This window comes from Drosophila melanogaster, chromosome 2R, assembly GCF_000001215.4.
Source record: "Drosophila melanogaster chromosome 2R".
Lineage (NCBI taxonomy): Eukaryota > Metazoa > Arthropoda > Insecta > Diptera > Drosophilidae > Drosophila > Drosophila melanogaster.
Window position 1 is genome coordinate 21,034,790 of NT_033778.4, and position 12,087 is coordinate 21,046,876.

Consider the following 12,087-nt stretch of genomic DNA (forward strand, 5'->3'; position numbering starts at 1 on the left):
TTCTCCCTCCCACTCGCTTTTTGCGGCCCAGAAGGAGTGCACGTGCAGGCCAAAAGTGAGGATACGATACGGGGAATAGTTAAGTTTGTGGGTGTTAATGGCCTGCAAATGCCTTACCTCATCTGCTGCACACATACACACATATGTATATGTGGATATCACTATCATTCCATCAGCGCCCTTACCACACTTTTTTCGCCCACTTCGTTTGCTTTGTGTTCCGTGCTGTGCACTTCCGTTTCCCGTTCCCCCGAATTTTTCCGGCTCAAACCACAGAGCTTTCCGGGCAAATGTCACGTTTGTTTGCCTGCCACCGGGAGCGGGTTATGTGCTCCATCATCTGCGACTCCATCGTGATCGAGGTCTACCATGGTGTTGCATTTAGAAAAAAAAAAATTACCCAAAATGGTACATTTGAAATGTACTTTTGGGAATTATTGTTTACTATAGTTAGAAAGGTCAACGGAGATGAAAAGCTTAAATGCCAAGCCAAAAGTGATAATAAATGTCATAAATATAAGTTTTTATTTTAGGCTTTTCTTAATTCCGTATTATAAGCTGCTAATATAGTATGCATTATGTATTAACTATAAAAAAAAAGATAAATTCTATGCCCAGTTGAACATGAAAAGCTTATGCTTCGGTGATTTTAATTGAACATTGCACAACAAAATCAGACTAATAGAATACGTTAATATCTTAGTAAATAATGGTTTTAAATTTTTGCTTATTACAAGAAACTTTTAACACTTTTTCTCACCGTATAGTGAAGTGCTTTGGAGTTGCCAACGAGCCAGGTGTGATTCATAATTTGCGGGTGTGATAAATTGCATGTTACAAATCAGAAGGAGAAAATGAAAATGGAATGCGTCAGACTCTGATTCTCGTTATCCTCCGTAAAAAAAAGTGTTTCCCCCGCATTTCCCTTGTTTTATGGAGAACGTGAAAATTGCGTAATGCAATTAAAATGCTTGTAAGCAAAACTGAGCGCTGCCCTTGACACAGTCGACTGGCGATCAGCCATTCACAATTAACTTGGTTGGTGGGAGGGTGGGTTTGGAACCGAGGGGCTGTTTCGGTACTTGGCAAAATGATGAGAGAAGCTCGTAATTGCCACTCAACTGCAAAACAATTTCAATTCATTCAGGCCCAGCTCACAAACCTAATTAGTGATCACGACCAGCGGCAAAAGAAATAAAAAAAATGAAGAAGCGACGAGAGATGCAAAGTGCGAATTATGAACGAAAATTATGCCATCAATTATAATTCAGTGTCAATGGAAGAAAATTGCCAGAGAGTGTGACATATAATTTGTCGGAAAATAGGCGTTATATAAACGGAAGTGGAATTCAATAACTATCTAGCTATCTATTAGAAACCAAAGAACAACTTGTAATATCTTTTCTCTTGGAAAATGCTGAAGACCAACTTATGGATACATTTACACTTTATATCTGGCTTAGCTTCAAGTTCAAATCAATGGCTTAGTTAGTACGAAATATAAAATATATATCCTGGAAACATATAGAGAAATATTCTAGTGATTCTTAACTTCGATAATATATATCCCAGAATATATCTTTCTAGTTCCGCACATTCCTTAGAGCATATCGTACGCGGACATCTTAGCCTGGAGCTTTTTATGAGTCCATTAAGCCTTCGAGATCCAGATTGTGACAGGCAGGAGACTGGCACTTTATGGCCAAGTTATTTTTATTGAAGCGCATATATGAACACCACATGAAATTATAGTCAAGTTTAAGGTATGCAAACGGCTAAGGCAAAAAATCTGAGACGAGAAAAACAAAGATAGACAGAAACTGCAAGCTTGGAAATATATATATATATTTTTTTTTTGCATAAACAAGGTGCAAGATAAAAAATCTGCAGTCTTGGCAGTCAGTTAGCCAGTTAGTCAGCAGTTGGCCTGGCTTGAATGTGGCAGCAGCTTTCTTAACTTGTGTAAACTTGAAAACTGGTAACCGAGCGCTGGAAAACTGGTTTTTTTTTAGACGCGCACTCGCCAAATGCCCGAAATGAAATGGAAAAAGAAGTAAAGGAAAAAAGTTAAAGAAAGAAGAGGAAAGCAATGGAAAAGAGGGGCTGGCAATCAAATGCGGCCCGGGTACTCGGACAAAGGAGGTCAAAGTTGAACTGGAAATTACTTGGCCACAAGCGACTAAACAATCCGGGCTAAACAACACAAATAGACGACATGCTGAACCAGCTGGTGCCGGCTAATCCCATCGAGACACTCATAAATAGCCCGACTTGACACTAATCAGACTCCGGAGTCCGGACTTTTGTTTTGCTTGTTTACCCGTCGAGCACTTATGTGTGATCACCCCAAACCCCGAACTCGAAGTGGAGGATCAGCCAGCCGCAGTTCCCAGTTCCCGTCTAGATATATGTATGTATGTATAAATAGCAATCCGCAGACGGCGCTAAATGCAAACTCCAGCGCAGAGCAGCACGTCACATCTCCACCAGATATGGATGCAAAAACATTTGGTTTATTTATGGATTGGCCGCACACTCCGCTTTATAATTTGCAAAGACCAAACACTTGGATACTCTTGAACACTCCCATCATCATCAAAGCAGCGATCTTCTTAATGCAGGGGAATTTAGCAAGTGATACAGTATAATTATAGATATAGATTGTTACTCACATTCATTTAAATAATCCAAATCTAATAATGATCTTGTTTAGTTAACATAATATAAGCCCATAATCTCCAAATTCCATTCCAAGAATAATTATGGGTTTGCTTTATTCGCCCCATACATGTATATACTTACTACTTGTTTGTTGGCAATGAAAGTTGTAGCTAATTTATGTGGCATGAGGGGAATGGGAGGGGGGGGGGGCTTGTGTCTCTTCTCCATTTTCGTACTAATGTCACTGGCCGGAAAATGTCAATGGGCCGTTGTCTGTCATCATTCAAATGGCCATGAACATTGAGCCAATTCAAATTGCCCAAAATAGACATACCAACCAAAGGCACGAAGCGCATTTGGGGCGTGATAACTTGGGTCGTTGGGGTATTTCGGTAGCTCCACATTTCCCAAACGAAACTTAATTGGATTCAAGGGAATCCGGAGGCGAGCCTGGCCATCACCGTCCACTAAATTAGCGCCAAAGTAGGCATTAACATTTTATGACGACGAAGTAAACATAACTGGCGGATGCACATCTCGAGGAGTCTGGTCCGGGAGTGAAAGCACTTGGCCCGTTGCCACCCCTCCTATTCCATCGAATCTCCCCTTCCTTCACTGAAGCTCCGATTCCTGGTGTCGTTTAATGGGCAACTGCATCCGAAGGCGGAAAGCGCCGCCGGAAGATTTATGATCGAATGTAAATCTCCAAACGTGTGCAACTTTGTTGGGGGAGGAGCAGCCGATGGTTCCCAGGAAACAGACATAATATATGTATATATTTTTTTGGGCAACTTTTATTATTGAATTTTCTCGGCTTTCGTTGTTGCACAAATAAATAGTGGCTGTAAACAGAGACTCCCCTCGCAGGGTCATAAATTATTTGAACTCTTCTAATTAAAACGAATCCTCGCCTGAGCCCAAAAGATTCGGATTATGAGTGGGCTCTGGTTACGGGTAAACATAAATAATTCCCCCTTCTAATTGATGGCCATATTGGCTGGGCTCTAATAAAATTTTGATTTGAATTGGCTTTGAATTGGATTTGAATTGTATTCCCGGCAAATCTTTCGGCTGCCAAACAATAAGCCGCCATCTTTGGGTCTGTTAATAGACTTCGGTTCCCCGAATGCAGACTCCTACTCCACAAAATGCTGATGCAGAGCAACTGCCTCGGATCGGGGCAGCTGTCAATCATAGGAGTACCGCGACGGAGGGAGCAGTTTAATTGAATTTAGAAAATATACAGAATGACAGCTCAATGACGATCCGACTGGCTTAGCTAGACGTTTTCGAACAACCCGTTTTCGAAGTGTGAAGATCTCGCTTCCAAAAAATCTCTTAAGATTGGTGTTGTTTGATTGAGGAGCCCGCATGAAACTGAATCGAAGGATCGGAACCCTTGTAAAACATTTTAACAGCTTTTGGTGTTTTTTTCTTTCTATCTATTTTTTGCTTGACACTTTGAGGAGAAAAGTTTGCTGAATAATGTTTTTTCAATATCAGATAGCGATGCAATTTTGTATCTGCAACATTCCATTACCTGATGGCCAACATTCTGTGGCCAGTGGAAGTGCAGCTGCTACGTGATTGGGGTGGGAAATCGGGAAAGCGGAATGGAACTGCTAGGAGGGGTGATTCGAGTACAACAAATAAATAATACATGGAAATAAAAATCTGCACGGCAACAAATGAGTGCCAGTCGAAGTAAACATAATGCACGAGGGGGGAATTGCAAAATGCGGACAAGCAGCTGTGCCAACTGAGAAACGGCAAAACTGTCAAATAAGCAATGGCGAGTGGTGTTATTGTTGTTAATTATGCGCCACAAAAGCAACATCAACAATCGAGAACAACTGGGTAACTGATACGCTATTGCATACCCTCGAAAATTTAAGGCAGCTCGTTCTTATATCTTTTCAAGCTCTGAACTTATAGTGAGCTAATAAAACTAAATAGTTTGAGTATATCATTATTTTTGAACGGTTTTAATATTATCTTTTATCTTTAATATATGCATCTCTTGTTATCTGCAATTCCGTAGCATTACCTCTATAAAATCAAATTGGTCGGGCTATATAAATGATATATACCCCTCGCTGCCATTTGTGCAGGGTATCAAAAGTGGAGGACTGACGAAACCAAGCCGCCGGCAAAGTCCAGACGGAAATCGGAGTAAGAAAACGAGGTCGCGCCTGCGTCGAGTGACTTTGGAGGAGGGACAAAAACGGAATTTTCGGCTTAACTCGACCATACTTCACTTCACTTAACTTTACTTTTTTTTTTTTTTTTGCTTTTGGCCAGGCACGTGATCGGCCCAGTGGCAGCTAATTGCTCTGTCTCAATTTTCAACTCTCGGCCCGAATTGCATTTGGGCTTGGTCGTCGTGACTCATTTGCGAAATGAAACGGACCTGGCATATGCTGCATGTCCACCTCGTTTGACCCTCGGCCCGGACTTGGATGTGCCCCCTTGTGCAGTTCCACCGTGCCGACGGCTGCAGAGGATCAGGGGTTCAAGGGTTCAGAAGAGATCCGAGTTCCGCTTACGGTCATAGTCGAAGTCCAAGCGTTTGAGCACTCTGTTTGGTGCACAGTGAAAGAGTATAATAAAAAAAGTTTCGATATATTCATTAAATTTAACGGAAATTTTATACAACTTGGGAAGTAAAAAATGACTAACTTCGACTCATCGCACCTGATAGCCAGTCTATATGAGTATGAGTCTATTTATTGTGCTATTTTCTGTGTTTCCAAGTAATCATTGTGCTGTCACAAAGCATGCTTGCTAGCAAGAAACGACCGCAAAAGCACTTTTGAAATTTAGATTAAGTGAAAGCAAATCTAAGTCTATTTGGTACAAGCTGGTCTGATCTAAAAGAGTATTACAGACTTCGGTTTGAGGGTAAGTCCTCCCTCTAATATTTGAATTTAACCGTCAAGTCTTTATCGTTTTGGTGCTTTTATGTTTTCTAGCTGGCCTCGCGTTCTATTGTCGCTTTGTTCGGTTCGATGGTGTTTATGAAGTACTTGGAGTCGCTGTTTGCTTGCAATGGATTGCAATGGAGGTTGGGCCGAAGTTGAACGAACCGTGGACAACGAGCGATTGCCGTGGGTGGGTGCAGTGCCTCCGATGTGGACACCATGCTGTTGGTACCTATGCAGCTCTGGATGTTGCCACTCTTATCGTCGCTCTGTGTGTTCAGATAAAAAAAAAGAGCTGCAGATAAGATATGATTTGGTTTCATAAGTGGATGTGACACTCTCTGACCTGGAAAAGTTAAATATTATTTTAGTTTTATTTTTAGAAATGATTTCATTGCGTAGAGAGCAAAATTTGCGATAACTCTCGGCTATCGATAACAAAAATCAGTGGGCTACAGATAAATATGGATGGATGGATTTGCTGATCGTGTGAATGTGGACAATGAAACCCGCTTGTTCGGTGGGAAGAATCCACGTCCAAACAAACTCTGGCCTTATATGCAGAGCCAACTCTCAACTTTGGTCGAGACATCGTCATTTGCATTTCATTTAAATTTTTTCCTCCGCTTTGCTCTCAGGCAAAATAATGGACTAATTTCTTAATTATTCACGGGAAGTTTCGACAGGCAACGCGGAGCGATAATCATGCGATGGTAGAAAAGAAGAAAAGTTGGCCAAGCAATTTTTGCAAGCTTCTGTTTTGTGTTGTGTAATTTACGCGAAAATGATTCAGCAAAACGTTTTCATCGCGAAATAGATCAAATTACCCAAATGGCGTTAACAATTAACGATGTTCAGGCGGGCAAAAAATAAGAAATTCGAGCGTAATGCAGCCGTAAAATATGGTCTAAACAGATACAAAAAACGGCAGTATCAGTTACCACCTTTTTCTTAATTCTTTTGAATTTCAAAGTACTTACAGAAGAGAAAATAAGAAATATATATATATAACTATATATTTAAAAATATTACGCCGATCATCATATTTTTCTATCTGTGTGCCAAAACTCGCTTGTAATACACCTTTTCAGTTAGAAGTTTGCCTAAAGTGCGATTCCATGGCAACAGCACAGGTGTATCTACAGCTAAACAGCAAAGCGGATGACACCTGTTCCCCTGTCTGCTTGTCTGAACTCCTGGGGCTCCCCTGGTTGATTCAGCGAATTGTTTATCGCGATAATGACAGAGCTGCTCGCAGTAACCCCGCCCGTTGACTTTGGCCCGAAAAGTGTATTGTAAAAATATAATTTGTTAGCGAGTTGCAAGTGCATTCGACTGTGTAAAACGGAGTCGCGTGAGGATGAGGCTACCAGGGTTCGCTTCGCTCTGATGGATTTCCCTATTCCCTATGCCCGGGGCCTGGGAAAGTGGAGGAAGTCGCGTAATTGACCTTTTTCGGCTACATTTTTCCATGCCACAAAAATAGTTTCTTTTCGGTTTTCCATACATACATATATACCTTTCAATGCCGCTGTGCCACACCCACCAAGTACACGTAGAGTACAGTTTAACAGCAATATTATGGTAATTTCCCATCGTGGGCATACATAGCAACTCGATTTGCATAACAAAAAGTTGGTTAAACAAGTAGCCAGCGAGTATCTAATAAAATGTGATATTATTCAGCATGTGGCCCCTGACCAAACACAATTCTAAGCTAATCACAACCATATGGGGGCACCTTACGTACTTGTAGTGTAAACAATTGGAAAATCTATTCCGCTTTTCTCATCGAGGTATACGCTTCATTTCTGTTCATATTATGAGCGATTTTGCAAGGCAGCTCGGGGAAATCGAATCGACCGGCATTTTTGTTTACCTCAGCATATTTAGAACGCTCATTATGCCTAAATAATTACTCACCAACTCAAAAGATACATAGAGGTATGTCCTAATATAGAAATTTGAATAAATATATCTTTATCTTTGAATCTTAAAAGTAAATACCATATAACTCTTTTTGAAATCAGCGTATTTTTACCCATTTTGAACGTAATAGTTAGGCAATGTCTACTGTAGAACATTTACGCTTGAATTTCGAGTGTTTGTGTTTTCCGTCAAATTCCTCTACATCCATTTGTTTTGTTTGAATTTCGCGCTTCATTTGTTTTAACAGAACGCATTCCCATGAACAACGATCTCTATATTTTGTTTGCTTCGAATTTGAAGCATTGTTTGGGCATCAGTTCGGTGTTTCCGGTTCAATGGCAATGGTTTCGCCCCCTGGCGAAGTGATCTGCGGTTACAGAGGTTTCTAATTTGCCTAAAAGCCGTTTGAGGTAATTGAAATTAGTCCAACAATGCGTCTGCATCACGAAAGCCATGAAATGCGTGCAAATGGAAAGGGGGGGGTAGGTAGAGGTGGGGCAGTCCATTGGTCACTGGCCACCGGAAATGCAGTGTCAGCCATTCCAAGTTTGGCCATCGCTTTGAAGCCGCCGCTCGGTAACTTTGGATGGTTTTTTTGTGACGGCACGTTCGCCTCCAAATTACCAGTGGCCATCATCACACCAACGGCGGACTTCAAAAGCACGAACAGCTACCGTAGAGCATATTTTCCATAGACAATTGCACTTTCAGGTAATCCCAGAACGGCCAAATGACCTCGTTCTGAGCATTAGTGCTGCGTAGAATGCAATTTACGCAGAAACGCCCAGCAGCGCAAAAAAAAAATAGAGGTGCGAATGCTAAGCGGTCTATTGGCATAATGAAAAGCAGTAACAATGCAGCAGCAACACCTTGAAGTTTTCCCAACTGCAGTGTGGCGAAAAGCCAGCAAAGCATAGCGTTTTGGCCAAGTGCACTCTAAGAAACGCTGCTCTTTTGAAACTAAACTAATAAATATGTATCTATAAGTTTGCAATTTTATGTAGTGCTTTTGGCTAACAACTAACTACAGTTTCATTTTTTACAGTTCTGAAATATTTATTATAATATGAAGATTCTTTACTTCAAAATCTTTAAAAATGTTTTACAAATACATCTCACTCTTCATTCTGAAAAGTTGAAGCCTAGAGATGTTCTATGTAGGTTCTTACCAATGTAGCATGTCAACTTTGTAGGCTTTTCATCGAACCCATACGCACAGCGCCCGTTGCCTAAGTTGCGTTAAATCCAATTAATAATATTCAACGTTTCTGTTCAACGTCATCATGTTGCCAAGTTGCAACAGCAACATCAGCTCAAACAATTGAGGGGCTTACGAAAGCGAGCTGTAAGAGCAATTTGTGCAGTTCGGTGGCTAAAGGTTTGGAATGATGTACCTCAGATACATACATAGATACATGGCGGTGCACATCCAAGGTGAATGGGGGACAATCGACAGCACGCATGTGCCCATGTATGTATGTGCATGTGCCCCATGCATTTAGCCCTGTTGCACTTAAAATTCCCCACTGACCGACTAATTTGTCAAATGCCCTGCTCTCGTCGAATCCCATGGGGGTTTACGAGTCTTACCATTACCCGACAATGACAAAGATTCCGGCTATCATCTTACGGAGCTGCTAGGTCATCCATCCATATGCCACTGCCTCTTTTTTTGTTCGCTTGTTTGGCTCGAAGTGGTTTTTTATGATCTGCATTAGGACAGGCACTTTGGTGATATTTCTCACGATGTGTGGTCCGAGTTTTGGACAATTGAAATATCCGCTCGACGGACCTGAAAAATGAGTTATGGGCCGTAATATTTAGCTCCAACGATTTCTTTATTAAGCCGCATTGCTGGCGATCCCATTTCCCTATCGCGTTACCGAAATTGCCCCACAAATGGAGGGGGTGGACCCCCTGCCCCCGCACCATCAAAGTGGGTCGCTAGCTGCACTTTCTACGGGCAGCACTTTTGGGCCTGCATTTCCTTAGCCGCAAAGCCACTCAACTCGACACTCGTCGTCACCTTTTTGCCCGTAAAACGAAACTTTTGTGTCAATGCCTTTTTCGCCGTTGCTTTTTTGGTCGATTTATTGGTAAAGTCGACTGCCTGCTGCCGTTTTTGTAGTTTTTTTTCTCTTGTTTTATTGGCTTTAAGTTGGCTTGGCCTGACCCGCCGCCGCCGACAGCAGCTTGTTGCTCCATTTCCACGCTCCTAGTCGAATTGTACATTTTGTTTTCAATTGCTATAGACCAGTACTACAATGCTAAAACGGCAAGAAAATTGCATTTCTCCTTTTTACAAGATAGTTTTTAAAACACTCTTACATATATCAGAAGCAACTTTGTAAGTCCATATTCAATAACTGCTGTTACTAAGATACTGTTTTGTAAGATACTTGCATATCTATAAGATACTTTTTTTCTTTCATACATCAAAATCATTCTTGTGCCTTCCGCGTTTTTCTGAATATTAGAAGTAAAAATACATTTCTCATTTCGGATAGTTTCAATGAAATATTTTTGCAGACTTAAGCTGCATCCGATTTCGTTTGTCTGCGCTGAACGTGCTTTTTATGGCTGATCATTGGCGACATTTCTGCATAAGTGAGCAAATTGTATAAGTATCTTAAAGATTTGAGGAAGCTCAAAAGCCGAGTGCGCCATATATCAAACGATTGTCGGGAACAAACAAAAGATATCCACTATCTGGCGCATACAGCAATCTGGTGCAATCTGCAAACAAGAATAGATAGCTTGCCACAACCCGCTCGTCTGGAATGTCGAACTGAACAAAGTGAATTCCATTCCAGTCGGTTAGAGCCCATATTTCATGTGCTGCTCAAGGGGCTTATCAATTTGAGATCGGAAACCGAGCAATCCGAACTCGAGCATGCAGTTAGTTGTCATTGGGCAGCGAACAATTCACCTTTGTTGTCAATGCACTGGGGGTTGTTCCTGTCGCCTCTATTCCCCCCCTTCGATCGGAGTCCCATTTGGAGACTCAGTTTATGGTATATGGTATTCCTGCTCTGGATTTTTGACGGAGGAGAGGGTTGATTCCCTGCGCCCCCGCCAACGGTCAGTTGTATTAGGGTCATATTTCACTTGTAGGGTTTCCAAACGAAGTTTCATTTTAATTTTATTGTGTTCACCGTGTTCCCCCATTCGAGTTTTGCCCTTTGTTTTGTTTGGTAGTTTTTGCTTTACTTTCTGGTAGAACATTATTCCAACCACCACCGCCAAACCAAAAATGCCACCCTCCCTGCGGTGAAATATGTATTTTAGTCATACTAAAGGAGCTGCATTAGACCAGTGGCATTTTGTGGGTCTTGTGATTCGGTGTTTTTCGTAGTTAAATGCAATATGTTTCACCCCGAGATCCGCCTTTGTTTTCACCAAATATTATGTCACTCCCAATGAATGTGTGTACTATGAACAATATGTTTGATTTTGCAGCTAAAATCCAATCGATTAGATTGGCAGCAATTGATAGTTGGCCTTGGTTATGAGCTTGATAAAAGTATAGGGTATCGATCAGTGCCGAGTTCTTTGCGAATTTTAATTAAGTTTATTAAATGGGTTTATCCTTGAACAAAAAATATTCTGCTGAATTTCGCTGATACATCAGTTTAAAGTTGTTTGCTTTGTTGTTTTGCTCACTTCAGTTGGTTTTTTTGTTTTTTTGTTTAGACTGTTGGTTTGGCCAGCATTTGTGCCGGTTTCAATTTCAGCGAAAACGTGGCGAAACTAGTTTAAGACCATATTTTCTGCTTTGATTGCAATATTTTTCCAAAGTGTTTCAGCTTTCAACCATTTGGGGGTAATGGAGACAAGGCACCTGCATAAGTATGTATATGTAGAAAGAACCAGACATGCAAAAAGAATCGCTAGAGTGCGAATTTGCACACCTTGTTTGTTATTTTTTTTGTTCAGCATTCCGCGAGAATCGCTTTTCGGTGGTTATGTCTTCCTCTAATCCCGGCCCTGTTATTTCTGCCACGAATGTTGACGATCCCTGCTGATCGCCACAAATCAGGCAGCAAGTACGTGCCGGGCATCGATGATCGCAAAGAATCGTCGGCAAATGGGCACGTCCCGTCCGATGATGGTCAGCATTTTATCGTCTTCTTTTCGAAAATTTCCCTTTATGAGCGTTCAGTCTCATTGCTATGCATTCCAATACTGAGTGTGGAGCGAAGGAATCGTTGGCCAACTAATAAGCGTTTTAGCACAGAAGCCACGTACCACCGACTTCATAGAGTTATTAGTGCCATACAAGGCGTCATGGTGATAAGATGGCCAAGAGGAAAACGCTTGCGGTCGCCATATATCATGTATGTAGGTGCATAAGTGCATATTCCGCCCAGATCCATTTTCCCATGGGTTGTGGCCTGCTCATTGGAGGAGAACCGCCAGGGAAACAGCTTCTACTGGCGATGGTCAAAGAGCTAAACCACCAGGGTCACGGAAAAATAATTGCCAACGGATGAGGGCGGAATTCGTTTACAAATAATTACAGATCATCTGGTGTATTCATTCAAATTCGCAAACAGAAAGTGTCAAAATGGAAAGC